An 18,144-nucleotide genomic window follows, 5' to 3' on the forward strand; every position below is an offset into this window, starting at 1 on the left:
AGCTGGCGTTGTTTGGAATTTGACAACAGAGCCGCATGTGTTCAGGGCGTACAGTCGGGGGTGAAGACAGAGATATGGGAGTAGAGGAAGTAGGGTATGGGGCTGAGGACTCAACCTTGGGAGTAGATGGAGTCGGGTATGGAGATGAGGACACAGCCATGGGAGTGCAAAAAAGCGAGGGAGAGACACACACAGCAAGAAAGAGACACATATACACACAGTGAGAGAGAGACACACACATACACACAATGCAAGGGAGCGACACGTACACACACACACACACACACACAGTGAGGGTGGGACACACACATACACAGCAATAGGGACCCACACACACATTGAGAGAGTGACATGCTCAAGCGTATACACAGACAGACACAGACACAGACACAGACACAGACACACATACACACACACACAGCAAGGGAGCATCCTGCACAAACAGCGAGGCCGGGATAATGCACACACACACTGCAATGACCAGGAGTCTGGTATAGGCATCCATGTTGTCCAAATGTTCCATGGATGAGGGCAGTGCAGGTATATGGCATCCGTTGTGGACCCGTTACATCAGTCAGCATTATAGGACAGCAGGTCAGGCTGGGAGACTGAAGGTGGTGTGGGCCATAACCAGCGTCTCAAAGCACTTTATGTTTATTGAATTAAGAGATACTGGGTGGTAGTCATTAAGGAACGTTGCATGTGATTTCTCACTTACAAGGATGATGATGGTCTTCTTGAAGTGGGTTGGGATTTCGGCTTCAGGAGGGAGAAGTTGAAGTTGTTTTTAAATACCTCTGCCAGTTGGTCCTCACAGGATCTGAGTGCTCACCCAGGAATACTCTGCAGGCCTGTCAGTTTCCTTGATTTGACCTGCAGGAAGACTGATCATGTCTGCCGTGGTGATAGCAGGCACAGGTACATCCGATGCTGTCAGGGCAGGTTTCACACTGACAGTCACACAGTCATTCATCATAGACATTCCCTCCCCCAGCTCTCTCTATCATCATCAACACATCAGTGACATTGGTTGTTGTGAGCAACACACAGTTAGTGTTGAGACAGAGTGACGTCATTAGATTGGGATTGTGCACCATCAAGTCCTGTGTCACCATAACGGGGTAAATTCATAACAATTCGGGGGCAGGGTGTGCTCCTAATGGGCGTCAGTGGTGCTGGGAGTGAAGATGTTACAGGTATAGTTCCAGTCAAGCCACTGCTTTAACCTGAATGTAGTCAACCACCTTGAGTGCTGTGTTTTCAATGGTGGACAGTCCTTAGGGAGTCAGGAAGTTCCATTTACATGAACCACCTGAACAAAGGACCTGAGGGCAGTTTTGCTCAGTTTGGAGATGATACAGCGATCATTGGATTGGCAGGCGATATTCATGAAGTGGGGAAGCTGCATTAAAGCTTGGACAGTTTTGGACTGTGGGCAAACACGTGGCAGATTGAACACAATATGGAATCGTGTGAGATTATGCACTTTGATAGGCGGAATAGAGGCAGACACTATGTTCTAATAGGATCCATTGAATCTGAAGCACAAAAGGATTTTTTGGTTAATGTGCAGGTTCAGTTGACAGGTAGGAAACCAAATGCAATGTTAGCATTCATTTCAAGGGATCTAGAATACAAGAGAGGAGACATACTGCCGAGAATGTAATGGGCTATGTTCAGACGGCATTTGGAAGTTGTTTTGGGCACTATCTCTGGGGGAAGATCTGCTGGTGTTGGAGGAGATCCATCCTGGGGAAGGTTATTTGTCATATACACGGCAGTGTGTGTACTCGATGGAATTTAGAAGAATGGGAGGTGAGATATCCGATAGAAACTGATTGATCACTGCAAAGATTGACACAGTCAGTGTGTAGAAGATAGTTCCACTAGTCATACAGAAAATGACAAAATGGCAGTTTCAGAGTGAAGGAATGGGCTGAATGGCCTAAAGCTATTACTATATCTCATGCTCTTTAGGGAGGAGGGTCTATTATTCAGTGCAGAATTGTAAGTCTCTGACCTGCTTTTGTAAAACTTGTATTTGTATGGTGATTTTACTTCACGTTCTGTTCAATGGTAACCCCTATGATATGGATGGTTGGAGTATTCAGTGTCAGCCAGTAGTCCATTAAACGTTGAATATAAAGTGATCTGTGAGTCTCATCTGGCGGGAGTTCATTGTCTCTCCGATGATTGTCATTTTCAGTTTGGTATTTTCGAAGGATTGATCCTGTTACGCCAGTATTGATGAATTAAACAAAACAGATGCAATTTATCACAGCACACAGTAACAATAAGTCATCGAACACTGAACACCCTTCTAATAACAAAAAGTCTACAATGTTCTGTATAAGAAGCACTGCTTTCCTGTACATGTTCAAATCAGATAACCTATCCCATTAAGATGCTCAACTTGGAGCTATTTTTTAAAAATCTTTTTTTTGGATGCGGGCATTGCTGGATGGGCCCACGATTTCTTGTCCGTCCCTCATTGCCCCCTTGAGAAAGTGGCGTTGAGCTGCCTTCGTGAACCGCTGCAGTCCACCTGCTGTGTGTTGACCCGCAATGCTATTAATGAGGGAATTCCAGCGTTTTTACACAGCAACAGTGAAGGAACGGCGATATATTTCCACATCAGGATGTTGACTGGTTTGGAAGGGAATTTGTAAGTGGCAGTATTCCCATAAGCCTGCAGCCCTTGTCATTCTAGACGAAAGTGTTCGTGGGATTGGAAGATGCTGTCTGAGGATCTTTGGGGAATTTCTGCATTGTGTCTAGTAGATAGTACACACTTCAACTACTGAGAAACGGTGGTGGAGGGAGTGAATGCTTGTGGATGTGATGCCAATCAAATGCACTGTTTTGTCCAGGATGGTGTCAAACTTCTTGGTGTTGTTGGGTCTGCACTCATTCAGGCAAGTGAGAGAATTCCATCTCATTCCTGACTTGTGCAAAGTAGATGATCGACAGGCTTTGGTTAGTCAGGGGGTGAATTACTCGCACAGTATTCCTAGACTCTGATCTGCTCTTATATTTATGTGGCGAGTCCAGTTGAGTTTCTGGTCAATGATAATTCCCAGGATATTGATAGTGGGGAATTTAGTAATGGTAATGCTGCTGAATACCAAGTTGTTACATTGTTTCTTATTGGTGATGGTCATTGTCTGGCATCTGTGTGGTTTGAATGTTACTTGCCACTTATCAGCCCAAACCTGGTGAGGGTCCAGATCTTGTTGGTTTTGGGCATGGACTACTTCCATATCTGAGCATTTGCGAATGGTGCTGAACATTGTGCAGTCATTGACAAATATCCCCACGTCTGACCTTATGATGGAGGGAAGGGCATTGATGAAGCAGCTGAAGATGCTTGCATCGAGGCTTTATCTGAAGTGTCACTGAAGATATTACCTAGTATGGTGATGAAACGTCTGATAATGAACCTTCCAGCTCAGCGAGCAAACCTACATTCACATTATCCTGAGAGACTGCTGCAGAAATGTTCTGGAGCAGGGATGACTGACCTCCAACAACAATGACCATCTTCCTATCTGTCAGGTATGACACCAGTAATGGAGTATTTGCCCGCAATACCCTTTTTGACCGGGTTCCATGATGCCACATTTCAAAGAATGTAGCTTGATGGTAAGGGCTGGAATTCAGCTCCTTTTTCTATGTTTGAACCAAGGCTGTAATGAGATGGATAGATATGGACAAACAGAAGTAAGAAGTTTTATTTAGAAATTCCTCTGGACTGCAAGCCCTTTGTCTGGGTGTCATACACTGAGCAGTGTGCTGATACTGGCTGTCATCCCAGATCACTTATTCCCAATAATGTTACAGAGCGAGGTTACTGACAGCGAACAAAATCCATTCGGCCAATAGATCAGTACCATGGAGAAGGTGGGTTTTAAAAAAAAATAGACTATGCGAGGAACAGCAGGGAATGATAAAAACCCCCACTGTATGAGAGACTGGTCCAGAGAATCTCAATCAGGTGGATCGCTGACTGTCGTGGAAATTAATCTGACTGGACTCAGATGTGAGCAAGAGCAAAGGAAAAGCTTTATTTTTAACCACTGCAGGGAGCCAATACACTTGGCAAACACACCTTGTGTAAGGGCCCTGAACATTATTAACATATTCCTTTTATGTCCTTCTTATCACACGCTCAATGACAAGAGTTGGGAAACATTCGAGTTCTTATTTTCTCACCCCCTTGCCGTGGACATAACTGTCTTTATGTTTTCCTTAGCTTTTCTGCTGAATTCGCCTGCTCGCCAGGCCGGGTTGAATGTATACAAAGTTCAGTAAAGACAAGCTGTCTCTTCGACTGCAGAATTCAGCAAAGTGTTTGCAACGTTCAGAAAAGTTTTAGAATTAGCATAGTATTCTCTTTCAGGTTTCACAGAAAATGTTAAGTTTGTTAATTTTCCATTACACTGACAGAGGGGAAATCAGGATCTCAGCTGTGGATCAAATAATGATTGATAAATATCACACACCACTTCCATAGTCTGTAATCCACTTTTCAATTTATTTAGCTCCATATCAGGAGTACATATTAACAACCTTATCTCTTTGTAGTTTGCATATTTCCGTCTGTACAGAAAATCACTTTTCCCTGTATTTTGTATTGCATAAATGCATTTCATTAATATTATCTCTGCTAACGCCTCATTGCAGATATACCCTTGAATCTGTTCTTCATATGAGTTATAAAGAGTAACGTTCCAATGCTAGTGCTTGGGGAACATCACTGTCCCTCCACCCAGACTGAACAGTCATGTCCCCGAGTCCTCGGCATCTTCTCTCTTTTCCCCAATGTCATAATCACAATGTAAATGAAGTCCAGTAAATGATACTTCATCACAGTTCCTTAGCATCGATAACATCAACAACATGACCCACAGCTGCCCTCTCTGATTCTGGAATAACAATCTGAATTGTGTTTGTCATGTACAATTCTGCATTAACATATCCATGCCGTTTGTTTGTTATAAAACCACATTTTCTCAGGCACATTTGGCCATCAGATCATGGATGAAAGATGTTCTTTCAATGTTTTACTGATATTGCAATGACTGATCTGTAGTTACAGGATTTGTTTCTCCATGTATGAGCAGAGAAGCATGTTTATGGTCTGTTAAACCTCTGGCATTATTTCCATATCCAAGGCAGACTGAATGATTACACACAATCAATCTTCCATCTTCAACATTCCTTCCTTCAGTCACACTCACATATCACACCCAGAATGCAGGAATGTGCAAAGTTAATTTGAATTTTAATGAAACAGTATTGAATTGAAAGGGATTAACTGAGCTGTTTATTCTGCGATTGTGATTATGTCAGTCTCCATGGATCCTATGCATTCCTAGAGAAATTCCCTCTTCTATGAAGAAGGGAATGTTTTCAGTGTTTTATCCCATCGTATGATCAGGGGCATCACCCGCACCAGTAACAGGGATCCGAAAGCTTCAAAGAGAGGGTGAGGAGAGATCAGAAACTGATAGCAGTGGACTGGAATATTCCAACAATGGACGGGAGTTTATCCTATGGTCTTTACTGGCTTTCCCAGCCTTGGATATCATTAGTATCGTGGATTGAAGATATACTGATGGTTATTCAATCTGGTTACTATCCTATCCTTGCTATTGTTGGTACTCCTGGTTAGTCTCTCGAGCTGTGTAGTGGAACAGTCTGAACTGAATTTATGCTCATTATATGTAAATTTTGGAAAGGTGCAAGTCAACGTTTCCATTTTCAATCAAAGATTCCATTCCTTAGAAATTATAACGAACAAATTACTCAATAAGAGTTGCTCACCAATATGCGAGGATGAAACCGACTGTTCTCAACCTCCTTGATTCATTTTCCCCTGCCCAGTTTACATCTCCATATCTTCCCCTCTCACCAATCCTTTCCAGTACCACCGTTGAGACATCCAGTGTCATCCTCAGCCTCATGCAATTCCTGAATAAACCTTTGTTTGTGCCTTTGTTAATTCCGGATACAGCTGTTTCACGTCCCTTCTACCACGTGTCCATTGCAAAACAATTGCACTTGAGATGTTTAACTTTTTCTCTGCACAGAATCTGAAAAATGGGATGACAGTGTATGGTGGTCACAGAATTGGCTCATAATCCAGAGCCACAGAATTATAATTTGTTGTTATCGGCTTGCCTCATGCCCATTACAGAAAGCAGTGGGTCATCCTTATCTAGTCAGGTTTCTGTGTGACTGCAAACCCACAGTACTGTGTTTTACTCTTTTATGTCCTGTGGAAAGGCTGCACTAGCCACTCAGTTCAAGGTCGGCATAAGATGCTGGCCTGACCAGGTCTGCGCAGATCCCGCAAGGGTAGATCAAAAAGAAAGATAGCTCCCTTCCTCTGCCTGTATCCCATACTCCAGCAGTTCATTTCCATTCAGGTAGGTGGCCATTCACTGTTTTAGATGGATTCTTTGTGATTGAGTCTCTCCCCTAGAGTGATGTCCATCTGAATAGGCACCTCGGGTGCTGGCTTTATTGATGCTGACCTACAGATGTAAGGATGTTTTAAATTCCAAATCAGTGACAGTGCTTCGTAAATGAATAGTTTCCTATTTCACACAAAAGGAACGGAGCCAGCTAAGTGAGGGAAAGGAATGCTTGCGATCAAACCTGAGAGTGTATTTGAGGCAGTATTTGGGGCATTATGGACAGATTTTCTCTCCTTTATAAGAAGTGATCTTACCAGAGAGAATGTGAAAAGGAGTTCCACCAGATTAATCTCTGGGATAATGGCACCATGAGGAGTGAGTGAGGGTTAATCTGTAGCGCTGTGAGAGAATTTGAGGTGATAACATTGAACCCTGGGGGGATGGGCAATCACTCATTATATTCTAAACAAACAACGGGAAGGTGATAGATCCCATGACTGTTGTTTCACTCAGGATGCATAATTCTGGATAGTGTAAGTGCCTCTGAGGACGTTACGCCCTCCCCCACCCCAACTCGCACTCCCCACTGTAATTGACAGAGAAGGAGAGGTCCAGGTTTTGAATAAACTCTCCCCACATTAAATCAGTGCAATTGGTGTGCGATCCTGCACTGAATGTCATATTTCCCACCACCCCGACAGTAGCCACAATGCCTTCATTCGAAAACAGTTAACTATTCCCTCCAGCTTCTGACCTTCATGAAGAACATGAATCCATCTTCTCGGAGATGCAAGCTGCCTCCTTGATGTTTAAACCATAAGACGATAAGACATAGGAGCAGAAATTAGGCCATTTAGCCCATTGAGTCTGCACCACCATTCAATCATCGCTGATAGGTTTCTCAATCTCATTCTCCGACCTTCTTCTTGTAACCCTTGATTCTCTGGATAATCAAAAGCTTATCTGTCTCCGTCCCAAATATACTCAATGACCTGGCCCCCACAGCCTTCTGTGGCAACAAATTTCAAAGGTTCACCATTCTCTGGTTAAAGACATTTCTCCTTATCACTGTTCTAAAACGTGCTCCCTTTCATCTAAGGCTGTGCTCTCTGTTTCTAGTGTATTGGAAACATCTTACCAACATCCACTCCGTCCAGGTCATTCGGTATTCTGCATGCTTCCATTACAATCCCTCTCATCCTTCTAAACTTTATCATGCATAGACCCAGAGTCCTCAAACATGCCTCATACGATAAGCTTTTCATTCCTACGACCATTCTTGTGAAGATCTTGTGAACATACCCCAGGGCCAGTACATCCTTCCTGAGATATGTGTCTCAAAACTACGCACAATACTCAAAATATGGTCTATTCAGAGCCGAATACAACCGTATGCAATTCCTCTCATAATAAATGCCATCAATAATAAATGCAATTGTACTCCTAACAATTGCCTCAACCTGCAATCTTACCTTGAGAGAACCCTGCACAAGAACTCCCAATTCCCTTTGCACTTCAGATTTCTGAATTTTCTCCCGATTTAAAAAATAGACCATGTCTCTATTCTTCGTGCCAAACTGCATGACCTCACACTTTGCGACGTTGGATTGCAGCTGCCGATCTCTTTACCTGTCCAACTCCTTCTTCAGCCTCTCCACCTCCTCAATATGACCTGTCCATTTGCCTATCTTTGTATCGTCTGCAAACTTAGCCAGAGTGCCCTCAATTCCCAAATCTAGACTGTTAACGTTACGATTAAAAATTATGTTTCCAATTCTGAGCCTTATGGAACACCACTTGTCACTGGCTGCCTTCCTGGTAAGGACCATTTCATCCCCACTCTCTGCTTTCTCCCAGACAGCCAAGCTTCTACCAATGCCACTACTTTGCCTCTAACACCATGGACCCTTATCGTACTCAGTCATCTCTTGTGTGAATCATTGTCCAAGAACTTCTTGAAGACAAGGAGGATAACTGTGTTTGGTCGAGCCTGCTCATTTCGTCTTCAAAGGATTCCAACAGATTTATCAAGCATGACCTTCCCTTGATGAAACCGTAGTGACTTTGCCCTATTTTAACAAACACTTCCAAGTATTCAGAAAACTCATCATTCACAATGGATTCCAGGATCATACCCACGACCGAGTTTAAGCTATTCATTGTGGATCTTTTGTCTTTTTCCTTACTTCCTCGTTAAAGAGGGGTGCCACGTTAGTGGGTTTCCAGTGATCTGAGATTATTCATTACTCTAGTGATTCCTGAAAGATCATCACGATCGCCTCCCTTCTCTGTTCAGCTCTCTCCCTTATAACGCTGGGATGTAGTCCATCTGGTCAAGGTTATTTAACTACCTTCAATTCTTTTCTAGCATGTTCTCCATGGTGGTGGCCAACATATTCAGCTCTGGCCTCTCAATCGCTTGAATGTTTAATGTATTACTCGTGTCTTCCATCGCTAAAGCTGATGCGAAGTAATTCTTCAGTTCCTTGGCTATTTTCTCGGTCCCCACTACTATCTCTCCAGTATCATTTTCCAGCAATCCAATGTTCACTTTTGTCGCTCATTTGTACTTTATATATCGACAGAAACTGTTACAGTCTTCCTTAACATTACCCCAGACTTAATCATCTCCCTCCTTATTTTAGTTTGTTTGCCCTCAGTTTTATCTTGGTAAGCTTCCCAATCCTCAGATTTCCCTCCGCACTTTGCCATATTATATACTTTCTCTTTTGCTTTTCTGCTATACCTGACTTCCCTAGTCAGCTATGGTTGCCTCATGCTCCCTATACAAGCCTCTTTTTCCTCAGGATAAATCTCTGCTGTATCCTGAATTACTCCAAACATCTCTGCCATTGCTGTTGCACTGTCTTTCCTGCTGGGCCTGTCTCCCAGTCAATTCTAACCACTCCTCCCTCATGTCCCTGTAATTGCCTTTATTCAGCTGTAATACCGTTACTACTGATTCTACCTTCTCCATCTGAAACTGCAGAGTAAGTTACATCATATTATGATCACTGCCTGCTAAGGATTCCTTCACCTTAAGCTCCTTCATCTATTTCGCCTGTACAAGCTGCTCCAAAAAGCCATCTCATACACTTTCCACAAATTCATTTCCTTGCAAACCATGACCAACCTGAATTCCCAGTCCACCTGCATAAATGAAACCCACATGATCATTGTAACTTTGACTTTCCTACAGAACTTTCTAGCTCCTGGTGTATCTTGCACCCCAGCTCCCTGTACATAACTCTAACTGCATTTTTTCACCTTTTTGATTCCTCAATTCTACCGACACAGATTCTACACGATCTGACCTTACTTCATTTCTTATTATTGATTATTGATTCAATTCTATTCTTAATAATGAAATAACTCTATCTCTCTGCCCACCTGCCTATCTTTTCGACAGGATGAATATCCTTGAATATTCAGCTCCTAATCCTGATCCTGTAATGCCCATGTAGTACCTGCCAATTAGTGAATGATTCACAAGCGTGTTTAACTTATTCCTTATGCTGCAAGCATTTCGATATAATAGTTTAGTCCTTTATTATCAGTCGCTCCTTTCACTGTCTTTTGTTTGTCTAGCCGTTGGGTACCTACACAGACCCTGTCCACTGGATCATTCCCCTCCCAATCGAAGTTCTTCTGTAGCCCAGATGATATATCCCAGACCCAAGCACCAGGTAGGCAACACATCATTCTGGACTCTCAATCCCAATCACAGAGAACAGTAGCTATGTCTCTAACTCTGATTATCCATCATTGGGCGGCACGGTGACACAACACTGCTGCTTCAAAGTGCGAGGGACTCGGGTTCAATTCCAATCTCTGGACCCTGTGAATGTGGCCATTGTAAATTTTTCCCGTGTCTACATTAGGAACATTAACTCTTTCATTTCTCCACAGTATGTCTCTGTGTTTGCTTCGGATTTCTACCATCTAAAGTATTTTTGCTTTGGTTTGACAGAGAAATCTAGCAAACGTGACAGGTTTTTGTAAAAGCAGCCGTGCGTCGCGGGTTCCCTGGCTGTTTAGGAATCTTGCCCGGCCCCTTCCGTGTGTGCAGTGTCCCTGGATACCCATTCCATCCCTTTCATTCCCTCAGTCCATCATCACTACATGCAGCCTTTTCTTGTGCCACCCCTGGGACTCCCCACACACCATTGCCTGGCACTGGACACTCCCTTCGCAGGACTGTGCACACAACGACACTGGGCACTTTCTGACCCATTGGCGATGCTGGGTAAAGATCCTGCCATTGAAAGGAACAGAATAACTAAAGTCCAATTGAATAGCAAAGCAGAGTAAACAAGCTGCATGACATCCATCTGCTCTGACATTTTCTAGTGTTCTGTTTATCCTCGTCCATCTGCAAATATATGGTTCATATGTATACCTTGGTAAAAACAATGACTGCAGATGCTGGAAACCAGATTCTGGATTAGTGTTGATGGAAGAGTACAGCAGTTCAGTGGTGCTCTTCCAGCACCACTAATCCATATGTATACCTTGTCAAACAGGTTTAGTGTCGGGGATAGATATCAGATCCTCTGGGCATTGCACTGATTCAGTGGACTCCACTTTCCTGAGGTCACACTTAAGTTTTTATTATCAAGTTTATCCACTTTAAAGAAAAGGCCTTGCGAGAGTTCTGTTGAAAGGATATTTGAATTTGGAGACAATAGAATATGTCACGTGCGAGTGAGGTTAAGACTAGGAAGGTAGCAAAGATAAATACATGGCCAAACAGCTGGCAGGGGAGGCAGCACTTCTGATATGTGGATAATTGGGATTCCTGAGTTGGTAGGACCTAAACAAGAAGGACAGGATGGACCTGAACTTGCAGCAATCTCTGATATGTGGAAAGGGGTATAGCAGGAATGACAGTGGAACAGCAATGGCAGGTGATTCCAAGATTAATTCAGGAGACACTGCAGAGATTCATGCTGAGGAATAGAGGCATGATACAGGGAGGATAAGGCAAACAGGGCTGACGAGGGAAGTCGGGGATTGCATACATGCAAAAGTGCAAGCATACAATGTGGTGAAGGGCAGTGGGAAATGAGAGAATTGGAAAACTTATAAAGACCAACAGAGGGCAAAAAAATAAGGAGGGAGAAGACTGAATATAGGGATAAGCGAACCAGCAATATAGAGGAGACTGTAAGAGGTTCTTTAGATATATAAATTGCAAAAGAGAGGTAAAAGTAATATTGGACACTGGAAAATGATGCTGGAGAGACAGTAGTGGGAAACAAAGAAATGAATGAGGAACTTGGCGTCAGTCTTCACGGTGGAAGACATGAATAATTTCACAAAGGTTGAAGAGAGTGAGAGGGCAGAGCTGAGTATGGTGGCCATCATCAAGAATAACATGTTACAAAACTGAATGGCCTGAATGTGGATAAATTACCTGGACCAGATGGACTACACCCCCAGTCTTGGAAGGGAGATAGCTGAGGAGGTCGTGCAAGCATAAGTAGTAATCTTTCAGGAATGACTAAACTCAGGAAAGGACCAAGAAGCTGGAAATTTCTCATGTCACACCCCGTTTAATAAGGGAGTTCAACAGAAAATGGAAAATTACAGACGGATTAGCCTTACATTAGTAATGGGTAACAACCTGGAATCCATCGTGAAGGATGGGATTTCTGAATACTTGGAGGTCTTTGGTAAAATAGAACAGAGTCAACATGGTTTCATCAAGAGGAGGTCAGGCTTGACAAACCTGTTAGAATTCACTGAGGCAGTAACGGGCAGATTAGACCAAGAAAAACAATAGATGTTATCCGCTTGCTCAGCAAGAATCTTTTGACAAGGTGCCCCACAGGAGGCTATTGAGAAAGATAAGGGCCCATGGTGTTAGAAGCCATGTACGAACATGGATAGTAGCATGACTGTCTGACAGAAAGCAGGGAGTTGGGATTAAAGAGTCCTTCTCAGGATGGCAGCCAGGGACCAGTGGTGTTCCATAAGACTCAATGTTGGGACCACAACTTTTCCCTTTATGCATTAATGATTTGCATGAAGGAACTGAGGGTATTCTGGCTAAGTTTTCAAAAAGTGCAAAGATAGATAGAGGGACATTGAAGAGGTGGTTCGGCTGCAGAAGGGTGCTCTAGCGAATCTCCTCAACTTCCCGCACCTCCGCCCTTGATCTCAACCATTCCAAATACAACAAGGAGAGAACCCCTCTGGTGTTCGCCTTCCATCCCTCCAACCACAGGATACAACGCATCATCTTCCGCCATTTCCGCCACCAAGAGTCAGACCCCACCACCAGAGGTATAAATCCTTCCCCACCCATATCAGCAGAGACCATTCCCTTCACAACTCCCTCGTGAGGTTCACGCACTCCCCCAACCCCACCCAGCCACCTTCCACTCCTGACACCTTCTTTGCCACTGCAAGAGGTATGAAACCTATGTCAACATTCTCTCCTCACCTCCATCCAAGGCTTCAAAGGATCCTCCCACATCAGGCAAAGAACATCCTGTGCATCCAAACACCACATCTACTCTGTCCATTGCAACGGATCTCCTCCCCATTGGGGAGACAGGGCATCAATTTGCAGAACGGTTCAGGTAACACACTCGGACACACACACCCAACAACCCCACTTCCCTATCCTTGAATACTTCAACTCTCCCTTCCACTACAACAAGGGCATGCAAGTTTTTGGCCTCCTCCATGGCCAATTTCTAGCCACCAGTAGTCTGGAGAAAGAATGCATCATCTTCCACCGAGGGACCCTCCAACCACACGGTATCAAAGGCAATTTCACCAATTTCCTTATCTCCCCTCCCACCACCTTATCCCAGATCCAACCCTCTACTTCAGTACCGCCCTATTGAACTGTCCAACTTGTCCATCTTCCTTCCCATTTATCCACTCCACCTTCCACTCTAACTTTTCACTATCACCCCTCACCTTCATCTAGATTCCTCCCAGCCCCAGCCCCTTCCAATTTATCTCTCTGCCCCCTTCCGCCTAACCCCCTCGTTCCTGATGAAGACCTTACGCCTGAAACACCGAATCTCCGGCTCCTCGGATGCCGCCTGACTCGCTGTGTTTTACTAGCATCACACTTTTTGACTCTGATCTTCAGCATCTTCTGTCTTTCCTTTCTCCTACAGGTTAGGGGAGTGAGAAAAGATGTGGCAGATGGAGTATAATGTGGGCAAGTGTGACATCATGCACTTTGCCAGGAAGAATACTGGCATGGACTATTTCCTAAATAGCGAGCAGGTTCAGAAGTCAAAAGTGCAAAAAGCCGAGGGAGTTCCAGTCCACGAGTCTCGAAAGGTAATCTTGCAGGTTGTCAATAATTAGGAAGGCAAATACAATGATGGCATTTATTTCAAGAGGGCTTGAATATAAAAGCAGGAATGTACTTCTGAGGCTGTATAAGACTTTGGTCAGGCCACATTTGGATTATTGTGCACACTTTTGTGTCCCATATCTCAGGAAGGATGTACTGGCCCCGAAGCGTTTTCCAAGGGGATTCACGAGAATGGTCCCAGGAATGAAAAGCTTAACATATGAAGAACATCTGAGGGCTCTGGTTCTATATATGATAGAGTTCAGAACATGTTAGGTCGACTCGAAACTTACAGGATATTGAATGGCCTGGACAGAGTGGATTTTCGGACGATATTTCCAATGGTAGGAGAGACTAGGCCCCGATGGGAAAGAGTAAGGAGAAGACCTTTCAGAACAGAGATACGGACGAACCTCTTCAGCCATAGAGTGATGAATTATGGAAATCACCGCCACAGAAGGCTGTCCAAGCCAGGTCACTGAGTATATTTAAGAGTGAGACAGATAGGTTCTTGATTGTAAGGGGGATCAAGGGTTACAGGTAGAAAGCGGGAGAATGCAGTTGAGAAGCTTAACAGCCATCATGGAATGGCGGAGCAGGCTCAAATGTCCTAATGGCCAAATTTCTGCTCCAATGTCTTCTATTTGTATGGTTAAAATTGGCTCTCCTCATTCCTCATTGGAGTTGTATCCCGGAATTTGATCTTCATATGTTTTAAGAACAATCAAATTCCAATACTGATAGTTGGGAAATATCATATTCCGTCCCTCCAGTCTCAGCAGCCATGTCCCCAATATCATAATCACACTGCAATAGAAATCCAGTGAAATTTACTTCATCATAGTTGATTGACATCGATAAAATGAACAACATGACCCTCACCTGCCTTCTCTGATCCTCGAATAACTATCTGACTTCTGCGTCACATCATATTCTCTGTTAACATATCCATGCCATTTGTCTGTTATCCTCATGTTGTTGTATGCACATTTTCCTGTCAGAGTCTGGACTAGAAAACCTCTCTCCATATTTTACTGACATTATAATCACTGATCAGTAGTTACAGACTATATGTTTCGATTTATCAAAGGAGAAACCTTTTTTTAAAGTTCTGACAATCCTTTGACATAATCGCATATCTAAGGCAGATTGAATGATTACATACAATCAATCTACCATCTCAAATATTTCTTCCCTCTGTTCACCCCTCCTTCCCCCACCACACACACACATATCCCATGCCAAATGTGTAGCTTTAAACGTTTTTTTGAATTTTAATAAAATCAATATTGAATTCAATGGGGTTAACTGAAGCTATTTGTTCAGTGACTGTGATTAATGTCAATCTCCATGTATCTTAATTATCACAATGGAGAGTTTTCATTGTTGAAAGATAAATGGGCTCTGTTCAATGTGCTATCCCATAGTATGAGGAGGAGCAACACTGACAGCACTAACAGGGATCAGCAGATCGAAAGAGAGAGAGAGAGACGGGGAGGAGAGATCAGAATCTGAGAACATTAGACTGGAATGTTCCAACAATGGACAGGAGCTTATCCTCGGGTCTTTACTGGCTTTCTTGGACTTGGATATCATTAGCATGGCGATTCCAGGATATCCTTTGGATTATTCAGGGTGGTTACTATCCCATCCTCGCTATAGTTGGTGCTCCTAGTAAGTCATTATATTTAATAGGAGAAAGTGAGGACTGCAGTTGCTGGAGATCAAAGCTGAAAAATGTGTTGCTGGAAAAGCGCAGCAGGTCAGGCACCATCCAAGGAGCAGGACAATCGACGTTTCGGGCATAAGTTCCTGAAGAAGGGCTTCAGCCCGAAAAGTCGATTCTCCTGCTTATTGGATGCTGCCTGACCTGCTGTGCTTCTCCAGCAACACATTTTTCAGCTTTCAAGTCATTATATTTGTCGACTAAACCGGGTTGACCTGAATTTCTGCTCATTATATATAAATTTTGGCAAGTGCTAGTCAATGCCTTCAGTTCCAAACAAACATTCCTTTCCTTATATATAATACCTATCAAACTACTACAAACTACTATTTATAAATTACTCACTGATATGCGAGAAGGAACCAAACTGTTCTCAAACTCCATAATCCATTTTGTCCTTCACAGATTTGTATCTCCATGTCCTCCCTACTCACCAATCCTGTCCAATACCACCATGATGATATCCCAGTCTCGTCCTCAGTCTCAGTGCAACTTCTGAATAAAACATTTGTGCCTTTGTTCAATCTGAATACAATAGTTTCACGTTCCTTCTAACCACATGTCCATCACTAAATAATTGCTCTTGAAGATGTTTAACTTGTTCTCTGCACATACGGGAAGACAGCTTATGGTGGTCAAGCCATTGACTGATAATTTAGAGCCACAGAATAATGGTCTGTTGGTATCTTATGAAGGAAATTGGGGTGTTTAAAAGCAACCATTATCATTTGTTATAAAAACCAATATGCTTGCCTCAAGACCATTAGGAGAGTCAATGTGTCATGCTTACTTCGTCTGGTTTCAGTCTGACTTCTGTGATGAACACATGGGTGTACTGTACCATTCAGAGAATTAAAAGCCAGCAATAACTATCTGACAGCACCAAGTGTTCTGAAAAATAGATATAATGTAACATTTGGTCGAACAACACGATTAGCTCATTGTCTCGAAACAAAAACAAATTCAGCAAAACATTTTAAATTATACCCCAAAATACCCACCTCCAACCAAGTATGAATTTATTATATTGACAATCTTAAAAGCCAATAATACAATCCCCAATAATTTAGCGGGAAAAGACCATGGGAAAATTGAACAGTTGAGAGGAGAACTGCCAAGCTACCAGCGTTCAAAGACTGCCTGAAAAATAGCTTTCCTGTAGGTACCTTGAATGATTAATAACTGGTGAAGTAGAATACCCAAGAAGAAAAGAAGACAGGAATATGGAGAAGAACCGAAAGCTTCCTGATTTTGAGATAAGAAGGTTTGTTTTGTAAATCTTAATTAGGAGTCTTATCGGACTAGTATTGTGGAGGGGGAAGGTAAAAGACAGGTTAGAGAAAGAAGTTATAATTAGTCATTCGTTTATTATTCTCTGTTATACTTTAAGAAATAAAGTTATTAATTTTAACTTTAAATAGATTTGGCCTCGCGAATTATAACAAAATGCTGCATGGGATAAATCTTTTCTCTGTTGCTGGTTTAAATTAAGCAGGAAGATATATCCTGTGTTGTAACACTACAAACCCACAGCAATGCGTTTTACTCTTTACAGTAAAGTGGAACAGCTGAACCAGCCACTCAGTTCAAGATCTGCATAACATGCTGCCCTGACCAGGGCTGCATACATCCTGGGAGAGAAGAACAGACGGAAAGATAGCTCCCTTTCTCTGCCTGTTTTCTGTATTGCTACATCTCATTTCCATTCAGGTCCGTGATCATCCCCTATTTTAGGTGTATTCAATCTCAGTGAAATTCTCCTTGAGAGTGATGCAGAGTTCCATAGGCAACTCTGGTGCTCGCTTTATTGATGCTGACGTACAGATGTAAGGGACTTATAAATTCCATGTCAGTCGTAGTTCATAGAGAAGGAATGGCTTTTTGTGGCACAGGAAAGAAATGGCAATGTCTAAGTGAGAGAAAAGGTGCTTTGTGATCATCCAGGAGAGTGCTGTTGAGGCAGTATTTGGGGGACTGTGGATAGACTTTCTCCCAAGTTTCACCAGACTAATCCCTGGGATGATGGCACCATGAGCAGTGAGTGAAGCTCAGTGAGAGAATAAGAGGTGATTGCATTGAACCTTAAGGGGGATGGACAATCACTCATGATGTTCTAAACAGATACTGATACGGTGATAAGTTCCATGGCTTTTTTTCACTCAGATTACATGATTCTCGAGAGTTTTAGAGCCTCTGAGAAATTTCCACATAACCACTCCCACTCCCTATTTCGACTGATAAAGAGAGGAGAAAGAGAGGGGTGGAGGAGAGAGAGAGAGAGAGAGAGGTTCAGGTTTTTGAATGAACTGTCCCAACATTAGTACAGTTCAATTGGTGCGTGATCCTGCAATGAACGTCATGTTAATCCATAATCTCGACAGCAACAACAATACCGTCATTATAAAAGAATTAACTCTTTCCAGCAGTGTAGAGAGAAGGAAAGTGTTTTTACGTTACTGGAAAGAAACGGAGATGTCTAAGAGGAAAAAGAGTTATTGTGATCATTGCTGAGAGTGTTGTTGAAGCAGCATTTGGGATATTGTGGACAGACTTTCTCTCCTTTATAAGGAATGATCGCTTTGCCACAGAGAGAGTGCAATGGGGTTTCACCAGACTAATCCCTCGGATGGTGGTGCCATGAGGAGAGAATGATGATTAATCTCCGGCGTTGT

The sequence above is a fragment of the Chiloscyllium punctatum genome, chromosome 50 (genome assembly GCF_047496795.1).
Source record: "Chiloscyllium punctatum isolate Juve2018m chromosome 50, sChiPun1.3, whole genome shotgun sequence".
NCBI lineage: Eukaryota > Metazoa > Chordata > Chondrichthyes > Orectolobiformes > Hemiscylliidae > Chiloscyllium > Chiloscyllium punctatum.